Below are 13,858 nucleotides of genomic sequence, written 5' to 3'. Positions count from 1 at the left end.
TGACTCGTGGAAAAATACAATATGCAATACACGACTAACATGTTGTAATCACAGTCAAAGTTGTTTATCATTGAATTGTCAAACGTTAATGACGTTAAAGTTGTTGATCATTTTATACGTCATATACGTTCTCGTAAGTGACGAGTTGTGAATCATGTTAATGAACGTGAAACGATTGCATGATGACTAGCACTTAAGTTTAAACGCGATAATGATTATCATCCAATATCTTTGATACTTATTACAAATAGAACTGATCTTTTAGCCATTCAATGGAATAGCACTCATTAATTATAAAAGTAACCGTTAATTAGTAATAATTGTAGTAAAAGCAGTAAATGTAAATAATTAGTAGCCCAGCAAATGAGAATGTATTAAAATGGATTGAAATTTTTTTATCCAAATATGCGTATTTTAAATATAGCAAATAGCTTTTTTTGGTGGATTTAATTGGATTCAATTGGATTCAATTAAATTCAATTGGTTGCAATTGGATTGAAATATTGCATTTCCTATTCAAAATTTTGAATTAAACAGTATTCACAAAAAAAGTTGATATTATTTTTAGATTGAAGGCCATAGAGATATGCTGTATGCAATTCTTATAAAGGAATAAAAATGCATTCTGGATTGAAAAGTATTCAGTTTAACATTCGTGAATCAATATTTCTGAAAATCTGAATCCATTTCAATTCATTTCAATCCATTCTCGTTTGGAGGGAAGAGGGGGGGGAAGGCAGCTTTGTACAGAGGCAGCTTTGAATTTTAACAAATTAAAAATGAACTGTCCTCTTCTGCGATTACAAATTGTCATTTTTGAAATGGCAATTATACAGTCACAGATAACCGTCAAGTGATAGCTGCCGCGGTCGCAATTGTTAATCTAATCTAGAAACATTTTGTGTCTTCGTATTAAACATTTCTCGCACACGTAAGCATTTTAAAATTAAACCATTAAATAATTAACATTTTATTGTGCTATGTATTTTTTCTTACGTTCATTTTCTACGTAATAAAGATAAAATATTTGATTTTTATCAATATTCTGGTAAATTAAATAAAATATTTAATATGACTGATAGGGTAGATTTAAACAAATAAGACAAATTTAGAACATTTCAGTCGCGACTGTCGCGAGCTCCCATAAAGCCCATGGTACATAGGTAATGATAAAAACGTAGACAGTAAGGGCGAATTTTATCAAGCTCCAGTTAACTTATAACAAATAACTTTGCAGGATTCCAACTGAAACAGATGTCGGAGGAAAAATGCTGAAAAGTTACATCAGATAATATTGTACATTTACATTTACATTACATTTACATTACATAATTTCTCTTTGCATTTTTTCTTCGACATCTGTTTTAGTTGCAAAGTTATTAATCAGAATTCATGGAAAGACAGAGGGGTATGATTAACGCGATGTTGAAAATGCTTTGAAGCGTTCTTTAATTGGTCAATTTGTAAAATTCTTTCTTCTAATTGGTCCATCAAACGCTTCAAAGCATTTGTTGTAGCGAGACTTTGACCACAGCCAGAAGCAGACAAGCGAAATGTACTACTATTACTGCGAGTTTCGATTGGCTTCCGCTTTTCCGCTTTTCGCTTTTCCGTTAAGATGTAAACCTGATCTTACATAACGCATAAAACATGAGGCATAAAGTATTTTGATTGGTTCATTTTCTTACGCCTTATGTGTGTTATGCATTATGCAAGAGTGTGCTCCCCGCTTCACGTTTTTGTATGTGCCGTAAGCTTCAGTCCTTCGCTCATAGATTTGTATGATAAGGTTACGTTTGATTGGTGATGAGCATCGGAGACATGATCTACATATAATAAGATTTACAACGCAAGTATAAGGATAAGGACTCTCTATACTGCAGATTTTTAATTGCTTTCGACGATATAACGGATACGAATACACAGGTTTTTTAAATATCTTTCCACATTTAATAGTTAATCAAGTTAGGTTACAGGACGCAGCCTGTATTTACGAGTCTGAGAAGAAAAAGTGTTCAAAGCTATCCCCTTCTCCCTAAGGAGGTAATAAATTTAACTTGCAATAATTTTTAAGTAGTATAACAAAGATTCAATGGAAAGTAAAATGAGGATCCTATGTATTTTATTTTTAACCGATGATATCAAATGTTATAAAAAATATAACACATATGTTCTCTGTTTATCGGTTCTGCTTTGTAAATAACTTTAATCTCGTAAAAAGATTAATAGTAAGCAGTAATATTTTGTAACAACACATTGCACATGCAGTGTTGTAATAATATTGCACTTAATATGTCTTCACCGAAGATTATTTTAACGCAAGACAATCTTCGAAGAAGGGATGATCAATATGAAATTTTTGATTTTATCTATCGCAATTAATGTAAACTGACGATCAGAGTTTAATTCGTCTACAGTGATTTAGTTAACTGGTGTCATGATGTCGTATAAGATCGTTTTGGTACGTTTTTGATTTTAAATAATTTTTTTTTATCTAAATGAAATATATTATTTATTCTGAAATTATTCTGATGAATGAAACGTGTTATTGTAAACATTGATAATGGAACTGACTCTAGTGGAAGCAAGTTAGTGAATCAGTGATAATATTTTTAGTGTTAAAAAGTGTTTTTGTAATAAATTTCAAGCTTAGCTTTCCACTTAAAAGGAAGTTCTTTTGCGAAGAAAAAAGATTTCTTAAATATTTAATATAAGGAAAATTTCAGAAAAAATTTCTCACCAAACACATTACAAATTTTTTTCGCAATATTCTTACGTATATTCATAGTTATTTGTAAACTTTAAAAGCTATTTACTAATATACAGGATGTTGGAAAGTAATGATAAATTTTCTGCATAGGGGCAGAATGGACCAAACTAAAAAAGAAAAGTCCTCTATCATTTTATGATTTATAGCAATAGTTAATAAGATATTAATTGCTAAAAAAAATTGTCGAAAATTGGTCTTTAATAATTTTTTACTCAAATACTTCAACTTTACAGAAAAACTGCAAGAGACAAAAATAGTTTATTTTCTTCTCATAGAATTCTAAGTATATTTTCAGAATTTTTTATCAACTTTTTAGAATTGATTTTCTTATTTCTACTAACATAAAAAAATACGGTATTAAAAAATTTAGAAAAAAATTCTGAAAAAAATTCTCAGAACTTTATGAGAAGAAAATAAACAATTTTTGTCTCAGTTTTGCTGTAAAGTTGATACTATTTGAGTAAAAATTGTTGAGGACCAATTTTTGGCAATTTTTAACAATTAATATCTTATTAATTATTGCTAAAATCGTAAAATGGTAGAGGATTTTTCTTCTCAGTTTAATCTATTCTGCTCGTATGCGAAAAATTTATCGTTACTTTCCAAATATCCTGTGCACACGCACACACGCACACACACACACACGCACACACACACACACACACACACACACACACACACACACACACACACACACACACACACACACACACACAAGCGCGCCATTATATTGTAGCAAAATATAATTAAAACACAAAATATAATTAATATTCGGACGAAATATTTATATACAAAAAAAAATTTCATCGTAGCTATATTGTTAGCAGTTTAATATTTAAAACCAAATGTGCAATATAATCTGCATCAGTAACAACAGATAACTGAGTACTGATAACTAAACTGCTGACTAGTTTGAAAGTTATACGTTCACTGGATATAGTAGATAAATCTTGAGTTCATTAATTTTTTAGTGCAAAGACTAAGACTTCTAAATGAAATTTAAGATACATGGGAATGTAATTCTCTCGATTCAACCGAAAATAATCCAATTATGTATTAGGTGTTGGAATTAATTCGTAGCGTTTTACAAGTGATGGGAAGTACTTTCATTAATGTATTTTTTAATGCTCATGTGAAATAAATAACATTCTTTCATTAAAAACGCTACGAATTAATTCCAACACCTAATACAATAAAGCAAAAAAATAAACTATATCTTTTTCTACGAGATTCTTATTTTTAAGAAAATTAAATTTAAAAATTTTGTGTTTAATGTATGTCGCTAAAAATTATTTAATTGTGCCTACTATTTATTATTCGTTTTTTATTTATGCTATTAGGTGTTGGAATTAATTCGTAGCGTTTTTAATGAAAGAATGTTATTTATTTCACATGAGCATTAAAAAATACATTAATGAAAGTACTTCCCATCACTTGTAAAACGCTACGAATTAATTCCAACACCTAATATTTTTTGATTAATTGTAAATATTAATAGAATTAAATTCCAAATATCTAATGCGAATAATCTGATATTTCTTTTAATTCACAAAAAATTATAAACAAATATTTTCTTTGTTACAATTTTTCTGTTATAATTATCGATACAGTGTAAAGTGGATTTGGAAGCTCATAAATTGCTCCTAATTCTAAGTTATGCATTTTTTTATTTCGACATTGTGGGGGAAGGAGGGGGGAGCAGCTGAATAAGAGCTGTTAATTTTTTTTACAAGAAAATGTTAAATATTGCGAAAGGGTTGTTTTTTTCATCAACATTGATACAAAAATGTACATGTAGAAAGATTTTGTGAACTAGTATAATTTTTATGAGACTGCATTTGACATTAATTTTCTTATATTTTTTAAATAAAATTACGTTAAACTCTGCTGATGACAAATTTGTTTGCAATTCAGAATAAATTCATATTTTTCAATGAGCTACGAATACTCTGAATTCAACGATAGATATGATATTACTACTTTGTTGCAATACATAATTCATGGAAAGTTTATTCGAATTATTTATAAAAAACATGTAAGATTAATGATAAGTTTGCTGAGCGAACTTCCTGTTTCTCCTGAATATCGCATTTTACTATGCAACTCGTGATCCATGAATAGAAGCACATGAATTCTATTGGCAGATACTTGATACATATGTTTTAATGATTATGTTATCTTTACTACTTTGCATTCGTTATTCTATATTCGATTTGTATTGTACATATATTCGATTTTTTAATGAACGTAATCAAGAAGTAAAGATATTTTACTATTTGTTATTGTGACATTTAATCTTATAGTTATCTTTCTAAATAGTTTATTGACATAAAATTTCAAAATATCCCGTCATAATCAAAATTTATTATTGCACTGTAAAAAATTGCTTTAAAATTCAGAAAAAAAGCTGAAATGTTTTTACAGTTACATTATCTGAATTCTCGGACAGAATATTGTCTAAATTTTTAGTCATAGTTAAATCAATTTCTAATCATATTTCTTTGAATTTTTAGTTGTAGTTTGAATATTCAAACTTTGCTGAATTTTTAATCAGTCGTCTGAACATTTTTAATTTTTAAGAATTACTAGTTACTCTCGAAATTAAAATAATGTAGGAAATGAAAGTTCGGTGCGGTACTTAATTAAACACAATTATTGGTTATGTATATATAAATTGTATTTGACTTGCTGTACACTCAAACGTTTCGATCTCTTGGGGTCATCCTCAGCGAGATTAACGAAGAAAAAATAAGGTTTCCAATCTTTTGCGTATCAGACGAGTCCCTACTCAGCCGCGTATTTCCAAAGGTTCACCATGGTCCAAAACCGGTGATAATTACTGGAAAAACAGATATCTCTGAAGTACTAAGAATTAGTATCTCAGATATCTGTTTAAATGTTATCAGCTGAAATTACGAAGACTATGTATCTCGTAAAAATTCTGTAAAACAAACATAGAAACTGACATAGAAACTTGCTTAATTTTGTAATAAAATTGTAATTTCACGCTCCTATGACTGAAACATGCAGATAATATTTTGATCGAAATTTAGACAATGTGACTAAGAAAACTTTAGCTTTTATCTAAATTTTAAGGCAATATAGTGTATTTTAAGATTTTATATTGCTATACATATGTATAAGTTTTCATATTTTTTAATAATTAATTCTTTATGACCAGCGGGACGTATGTATGTGTCTCATTGAGAATTTCTCTTAAATGTTCTTATCGATTGCGGACTAAGTGTACACTGTTAGAAATGTTTTTAAATTTCATTAACTTTTAAGTTACACAATTTGAACTTAATTTCATAACATTACATTAAATTTAATAATTTATAACTAAAAAATATGCTTGTGTACATGTACATAAAATTTGATCTAATTTTCATATTAGGTGTTGGAATTAATTCGTAGCGTTTTACAAGTGATGGGAAGTACTTTCATTAATGTATTTTTTAATGCTCATGTGAAATAAATAACATTCTTTCATTAAAAAACGCTACGAATTAATTCCAACACCTAATAAAAATTTATGAAATTTAATGTTTCAAAATTAATGTAATAAAATTTTATTAAAAGTACATTAAATTTCATAAATTTAATATTTTTAAATTTTATATTTAATATTCGGGCTGTGTTCGATTAGGTTTGCAAGTGTTCACATCTTTCATTTTACTTTTAATCAAAAAGAAACGAAAGAACATAGCTTAATTATTTTTACAACTTTTTTAAACTTAATTGGATTAAAATGAAAAATGTTCTATTTATAATTTTGAATAATTTAAGTAGCATTTATATGATTCATTTTAAATAAAAACTTTTTTTATTATTAATTAGATTGAAAAACTGCATTTCATATTCAGAATATTGAATTGAACAACATTGCATAGAAATTGCTAATATTTTTGAATTTAACTCTGAATTAAAAAAAACTGTACTTCTTATTCACAATTCTGATTGAGTAATATTTACAAAGCACAGAAAATGCTAATATTATTTTTAGATTGAAAGGCATAGAAATATGCAATTTTTATAAATAAATAAAAATGTATTCAGGATTAAAAAGGATTCATTTTAATATTCATGAATCCATATTTCTGAAAATCTGAATCCATTTTAATCTATTTTAAATTTTCATTCTCATTTGCTGGATAGCTCTAGAGTGCTGTACTATACACAGCCATTTTACATACAATTACAGCCTTGCAGATAGGTGGCGTACTAATACTAGCGACAACATGGGGACAAAATCTTATATCTAAAAAGTTTATGGCGCAAACAATCATTGAAAACACTAGAAATTAAGTTGGAACAAAATCATAATATTGGGTCATCTAAAAAGTATCCGCGATTTTTTGTCATTAGATGGTGTTAATGGTCAACCCATCTAGTGACAAAAAACCGCGGATACTTTTTAGATGACCCAATATAATTATACACAGCGTCAAATAATAATATATTGAGATAGTAAAATAATAGAGGCCACCGAAAATAGCATAGAGTATCCAAACTTTTACACTTTTACATTAGACTATCATATATCTATCTTACACTTATGGGGATGCCTCTGTTCTATCATCTGTGCTGACATCTGTATGATCTGAAATCAATTTTATTGTTTTAATCAATTTTATTATTCACGAAAGGGTTCATGACACGTTTTATTGCTTTTTATTGCAGGCTGAACAACGACTACGGACGAGTTTTTTAATTCATCGATTGATCAATCGTAAATGCAGCTTTTATGAAATAAAATTACATTTGTGCACAATGCAATGAATTAAAAAATTCGCCTTATATTTACACTTATGCAAGATATAAAAAAAATTTACGCCCAGGTGTTTGTAATCTTCGAGCGCTTTCACCCTCTTCTAACTCTAGTATTTCTACCGACTTTTATTTTTCATTACCGGTATTTCTTTTACCTATATTTTTATTATCAAAAAGTATTTACATATAAATAGTAAGAAAAAGCTCCACTTAGTTGAAGTTAAATAGTAAACTAAAAGTATATATATATATATATATATATATATATATATATGTATATTGTTGCTAATCTTATTATTTTATGAAAAATTATAACGTTATTATTAAATGTTATTTTTAAAAAAGTGCGTACAAATGTTAAATAGTCACTATTTAGTGACTATTTAATTTGACGTACGCACTTTTTTTTAATAGCAGCAGAGAGAAACCTGGGAGGACATGACCCAACCCTTATAACCGCAAAATGCTGCCACGCACTACTGCCCTCTGACAAAGTGGATGTAAATTATATAGCAACGTCTACTTTTAGAGTACACAAATCGTCCACTTTTCAAGACTGGGGCGCGATTCCGTAACTGTTTTATGCGTGTACTTTACCGATATTCTCATTCTAAAGGTATACTGTCATTGAATATCGCGTGTCGTGTGCGACTAACATCGTGCTGGTGTGCCGGAGCCATTACATGCCTATAGACAGTTGTCAGTGTCGATGCGCAACTGTTTCACCATATAAAATATTTGCAACGACACCGATAATTGTTGGTAGGCGTGTAAGGATAGTTACAGAATAGCACTCCTGGAGATAAAAAATCGATATTTGATCCATATAATCGTGCTACATATAGAGATGTAAACGTACATCATCAGATTTTAGACCGTCATGTCTTCTCTCAGGTTTTCCTCCGATTTGTGTGTATGCAATATATGCAACAATTGGCGTGAATGGAATACAAGAAACAGTAAAGCCAAACAAAATGAGATATGGTTTATGAGAATTCACGATAGCTTTGGAGGACCATGCGACTCGTGATAGCGATGAATGCTAAGTTGCCGGTGATCCTGAGATAGCACAGTGCGATCATGCGTTTATTTCACGTAAACCGGTCAGCTTCGGATTATCATACACCGTTGCCGACTGCATAAATACTTTACACTAGACTGTATAAATAGAATGCTCAGGTTACAGATCAGGATTACTCAGGATCACCCGGATTCATCCCGCAATGACATCGGTGAGATTTTTCATAGCAAAAGATATTCCGATCAAGAACCTTTGAGGTAAATTGAATAAGTATATATCTATGGCTCCCAGAGAATTAAAATTTAAAATAAAATCAATTTTGAATTTTATTAATTCCTACATATAACAAATTAAAATAAAAATATTCTACATATGATTGTTATATTTTTTTAGTTGCATCACTTTTGAAATTACTATGATGGAACCAGCTATAAATATTACTTTATCAATCATCAAAAATAAACCAATTTAACTTCGTGAAGATCATCAAAATGTTATAATTTAGAAAGTGATTTTTTTAAGGATTGTGAAATGAAATGATATTTGATTATGTTAAGAATTATTTCAGCAATATTTTTTTAATAATCTGTTAAGTTGAATAATAATTTTTTCTACTTTCTGGAAATCTTAATTTTCTTTCAATTGTGTAAGAAAATGATATGATCTTATAAATATATTAGCTCTATAATATTTAAAATATATTATATCTGACTTCTGAGAATATAACTTTTTGTTTTATATATGTTTAGTGATAATAATGGAGAACAATTTGGAACTTATCCTGCCTTATTGCCTGCAACTGTGGTGGTGCCTGGAGTATGGCCTCATGTACAGCATTGTTATCAATAGAAATCCAGTATTTCTCAGATTTATTACATTCATTGAGATTAATAATCCAATTCTGATCGATTTAATATGTAGAAAGATTTAACCTTATGTGGGAGTTTTCTTGAAGAAATCTGAAGAGTAAGTTCCTTCAAATCATTAGAGGTTAGTCCTTTATATATATATTTTTAAAAAGATACTAGAAGGTTTGCGGATTATCGCTGTATTTCTATCCATTGTAATACCAACGTTTCATGACGAGAAGTGATGACCATATCAGTGCGCTCCTTGTCCTGATGAAGTGAACGGCAAGATTCATGAAACGTTGACATTAGCAATGGATAGAAACACAACAATAATCAGCAAACCTTTTGGCATCTATGAAGATAATATCCGTGAAAGCCTAAAAATTTAAGCTTTATATTTTTCTTAAAATAAATAGTTTTATGGCTCCAAGAATGCGAATCAAATATAAATATAAATTGCTTATCTGCGGTTATTAATAAATAATATTTATAAATTTATTAAAAGGCGATAAGAAATATAATTTGCAAACAATTATAATGTACTTATTAACGAAATTAACAATAGATTTTCATTCTACATATGTAACTTTTGTATTAAAGAGGACTTAAAACTATAGTTGAAATATTTGTAGTTAATTTAGTTGCAAAGTAGTTGTTTATATTCCAGTTGTTTGCAAATTATATCTTATTGCTTTATAAGTATATTATTTATGCACTAATAACTGTGGAAGCTTATACAAGCGCAATTTACTTATATTTTTCTTAAATTATACAAAAATTTTCATTTTATTTTATTTCTTCAAATCATTATTTACAAAAAATAACAGACAAAGAATTAAATTGAATATGCAAGTAGTTTCTTTATGTTCAACAAATAACTACAAACAAATTCAAAATTTATATTTTATTAAAGATAAACTGAAAATGATATTAATTTAACAATATATTTTTTAGAATATAATATTTTTGGCAATCGAGTATAGATTTCTCCAAAATGTTTCAGAAGCTGTCCAAGTCGATCATTGTCCAGTTCAACATCATCATTGTCATTAACTCCTAAAGTGCTTAAAAGAAAAAGAAAAGTTCTCTCAAAGAAATTGATAAATGACAACAAAAGTCCATTATGAAGAAAAAAAAATATGAGAAGAGAAAAAACTAGAAATGCTAATAAATTTAGACAGGAAAAGATTAATATGCAAAAGGAAAAACTTAAGATGGAATAGAAACTATTGGATGCACTAACAACATTGAACTCGATAAAAAACTAGTAAATATATATATATTTATTAAGTTCCTTTAAATAATCAATTTCTATGATTATACAGAGTACAAATTAAATTGTGACTGCATTGATTAAGTCTAAATAAAGGATTGTGATTAGTTTATATCTTAACACTAGAATCGCCAGTGATATTCCGCAAAAACTGTCCGAGGTAACAATAAAGTATAATTTTCTATCCTTTGTTTTCGATGAAAAATTATTTTGATATTATTCATTAAAATTGTTTCACATATTTTTAATATTCTGTACTGTATATTTAATACAAGAAAAAAAAATTGAAATGCGGAAAAAATTGTATTATTTAGATAGAGATAAAAGTCTTTAATAAGAAATAAAAATATTTTTGCTCCATCACTTTAACAGTTTTTTGTCCAATAGGCTATTGAATGAATTGATATGCAATTTCGAAAAGAGCAGATATAACTTTCCTCAATGCTCGGAAGCAAGTTGCTTTGCCAACTCCGAACCTATTACTTATTAAAACTAACTGCAAACTAAAATCAATATATCAAACAAGAGAATAGAGAGAAATATAAACAATTATAATATCATATCAAAAATTTTCAAACGACTATAATATGCTGTGTCTTGCATTTTTTAATGACCGGATATTTAATATTTTTTTATTCGCAGTCTTGCATTGCATTGCAAAACAAAAATTAGACAAAAATATTTATAATATTATTTAGTCATTAAATAATGCAGTTACAAAATAATATTATGCTTAATGTAAAAAATTGTGAAATTGCGAAATTCAACAAATTTGATTAGAAAGTTGTAGAAAATATATATATTATAATAAATAAATCATAATACAGAAGAAATAAGATTTTTTGAAATTACCTTTATAATATTATAATTAATATAATTATAAAAAATATATTAAAGCGTTATCAATTTTTAAGTTTTAATTTTTATTTATTTAAATTTGTATTATTTAGGATAGAGATAAAAGTCTTTAATAAGAAATAAAAATATTTTTGCGATATTTTAAGTCATAAGTTTCTGTGCAGTTAATTTTTGTTATTTGCATTATTTAAGATTACGTAAAAAAATTATGTATAAATATATTTACTAAGTAAAAATATATATACAAGTATTTTATTTCTTAGTAAAATATTTTCTTATAGACTATCTTTTTATGCAATCTTAAATAATGCAAATAATATAAATAATATAAATTAACTGCTTAGAAATTTATGACTTAGAATATTTATATTTGCATATACAGGTGCGCATAGATTCGAATATAGCGCTAGCTCCCCATCTCTTGTCATGTCACCTACTTTAGTTCACTTCCGGGTTCAGACCATGGTGGCACTGAAAATTGTCTCCCTCTTTTCAAGAAGAATTTGGACCTGCCTTTGTATGTGTCACGCTTGCTGCCATATCCCCTCCACATACTATAAACGAGTCCAATTTGGCAACACGCGCGAAGCCGAAATCGTTGCTATAGCAACGATATATGACGTGAACTGCGAGGTCGAAAGCGACATCGCGCATTCACCGCGTGGTAGCGACATTTGAAATCATCAGCGCAATGCACCTATGCTAATGGCCACGATGGAAGCATTATATGGTGTGTTAGCAACATGGAGTTTTCATCCTTTTTCATGCAGCCAACGTCATCAATCAGTGTGTTATCTATCTGTTGTCGTTTGATATATTCGTACATTATCATATAAATATATTAATTTTTTTACAAATTTTATTGAAATATTATAAGACAGAATAAATAATTCATATTTTAAATTATATACATTATCTTGAAGATTGTGTCGGAAGACACAAATTATTGAAATGTCAAAACATTTTAATAATTGACAAATTTTAGTTACTGACAATAAAAGTTCAAAACATTAAAAATATATTTAAAAAAATGTTAATATTCTCTATGTTGTCATTATTTTGTATTTTTGTCTTATGTTCAAATATTTATAATTTCATATTGTTATTTTTAAACAACAAAAAGTAAAAAAATTTATTTGAGTCTGATATCCATACGAAAAATGCTTGCATTGCATAAAAATATTAGTCGAAATAGATAGAGAGCAAGAATCATTGCCGGGATCGCTGTTGTAATCCATGATGCAACGTAAAATCGAAAGATTGTATTGGAAATCGCAATTATCGGCACGAAAATAATCGTTAACAGATTATTAGCGAATGTTCTAGAACATTCTCTAATAATGTTGGCATATGAAACGCGGGCCATGGTTGGGGATTCTCTTAGGGCGAAAAGCTACCCTGGCGTGTATATATATATATATATATATATATATATATATATATATATATATATATATATATATATATAAACGCAAGATTTTCGCAGACAAGAATTCACTTTTCAGGACAGCGAAATCGATTATTTTTATGCATTCTCGTTTACTGGCGCCGATTAGCTTTAAATCGTGGCGAGTAAGAGAAAGAAAATGTTCACAGGAACAATCGATGGGCTACTAGAAGGGCCGACCGCGAACAGGCCTTACGAGCTCTCGTACGCGAGTACCATCGCGCGGCGACATTTGATCCGGGATATCCCGCAGTATCATCCGGTTCTAGGAAACCAAGACCCGCTGCCGTCCCATCCCGATTCCCACGCTCTGCCGCGAATTGTCAGAATAGAGGCGGCTGACGAGGACGATAAAAGTGATCCCGCCGCGACGCTGATTGTTCTCCGTATAGTTAAATTTCATATTCTTTTTTTATTATTATTTTGTTGCATGTTATAATTTCCCTACCTTATATAATAAAAAGAACGTCGTCTAACATCGCCGAGTACATTTGTTTTTATTTGTTCTTATTCTTCGTTCTATTCGCCAGAGGCAATCAATCGAAAAGGGATTCCAGGTTTCTGCACGATCTCGACTCCATTTTCTCCTCACTTCGACAAACTCCCGTATCGTACGATTCGCGTCCATCGTCCCAGCGAGGTTTCCAAAAACTCCGGACGTGACAATGACAAAATGTGGAATTCTACAGAATTAAAAAAGAATGAATTTATTCTATCAATAACATTATTTTTTGATGATTTTGAAATCAACAATCCGCTAAGATCGCGCAAATCGATTCATAAATTAGGTACCGTTTTTTGAGTTTATTAAGCCTATCCTTTCAGTATAGTAACAATTTAGATAATATTTTTTTCATGCGCCTCC

The 13,858-nt window shown here is 28.9% G+C and overlaps 2 long non-coding RNA genes across 10 annotated transcripts; one reads left to right on the top strand and one right to left on the bottom strand.

Moving 5' to 3' along the window:
• Nucleotides 1-5,430: 5,430 nt before the first annotated feature.
• On the bottom strand, nt 5,431-8,242 carry LOC105143064 (uncharacterized). 2 transcript variants are annotated; one of them, XR_015547107.1, is made up of 3 exons: nt 8,141-8,242; nt 7,325-7,373; nt 5,431-5,711 (listed from the first exon to the last, which is right to left on the bottom strand). It is a non-coding gene; the product is annotated as an uncharacterized LOC105143064 (long non-coding RNA). The 2 variants fall into 2 exon arrangements; XR_015547108.1 differs by lacking the exon at nt 8,141-8,242 and adding an exon at nt 7,945-8,087.
• Nucleotides 8,030-11,524, top strand: LOC147907609 (uncharacterized). 8 transcript variants are annotated; one of them, XR_015547105.1, is made up of 4 exons: nt 8,030-8,159; nt 8,438-8,821; nt 9,314-9,554; nt 10,419-10,623. It is a non-coding gene; the product is annotated as an uncharacterized LOC147907609 (long non-coding RNA). The 8 variants fall into 8 exon arrangements; XR_015547103.1 differs by adding an exon at nt 11,076-11,524 and having other exon boundaries at nt 8,101-8,821; nt 10,419-10,848; XR_015547101.1 differs by adding an exon at nt 8,958-9,152 and having other exon boundaries at nt 8,101-8,821.
• The last annotated feature ends 2,334 nt before the right edge of the window (nt 11,525-13,858 follow it).

Source organism: Acromyrmex echinatior, chromosome 13 (genome assembly GCF_024713525.1).
Source record: "Acromyrmex echinatior isolate Ae372 chromosome 13, ASM2471352v2, whole genome shotgun sequence".
Taxonomy (NCBI): domain Eukaryota; kingdom Metazoa; phylum Arthropoda; class Insecta; order Hymenoptera; family Formicidae; genus Acromyrmex; species Acromyrmex echinatior.
This window is presented reverse-complemented; position numbering and strand designations above follow the sequence as displayed.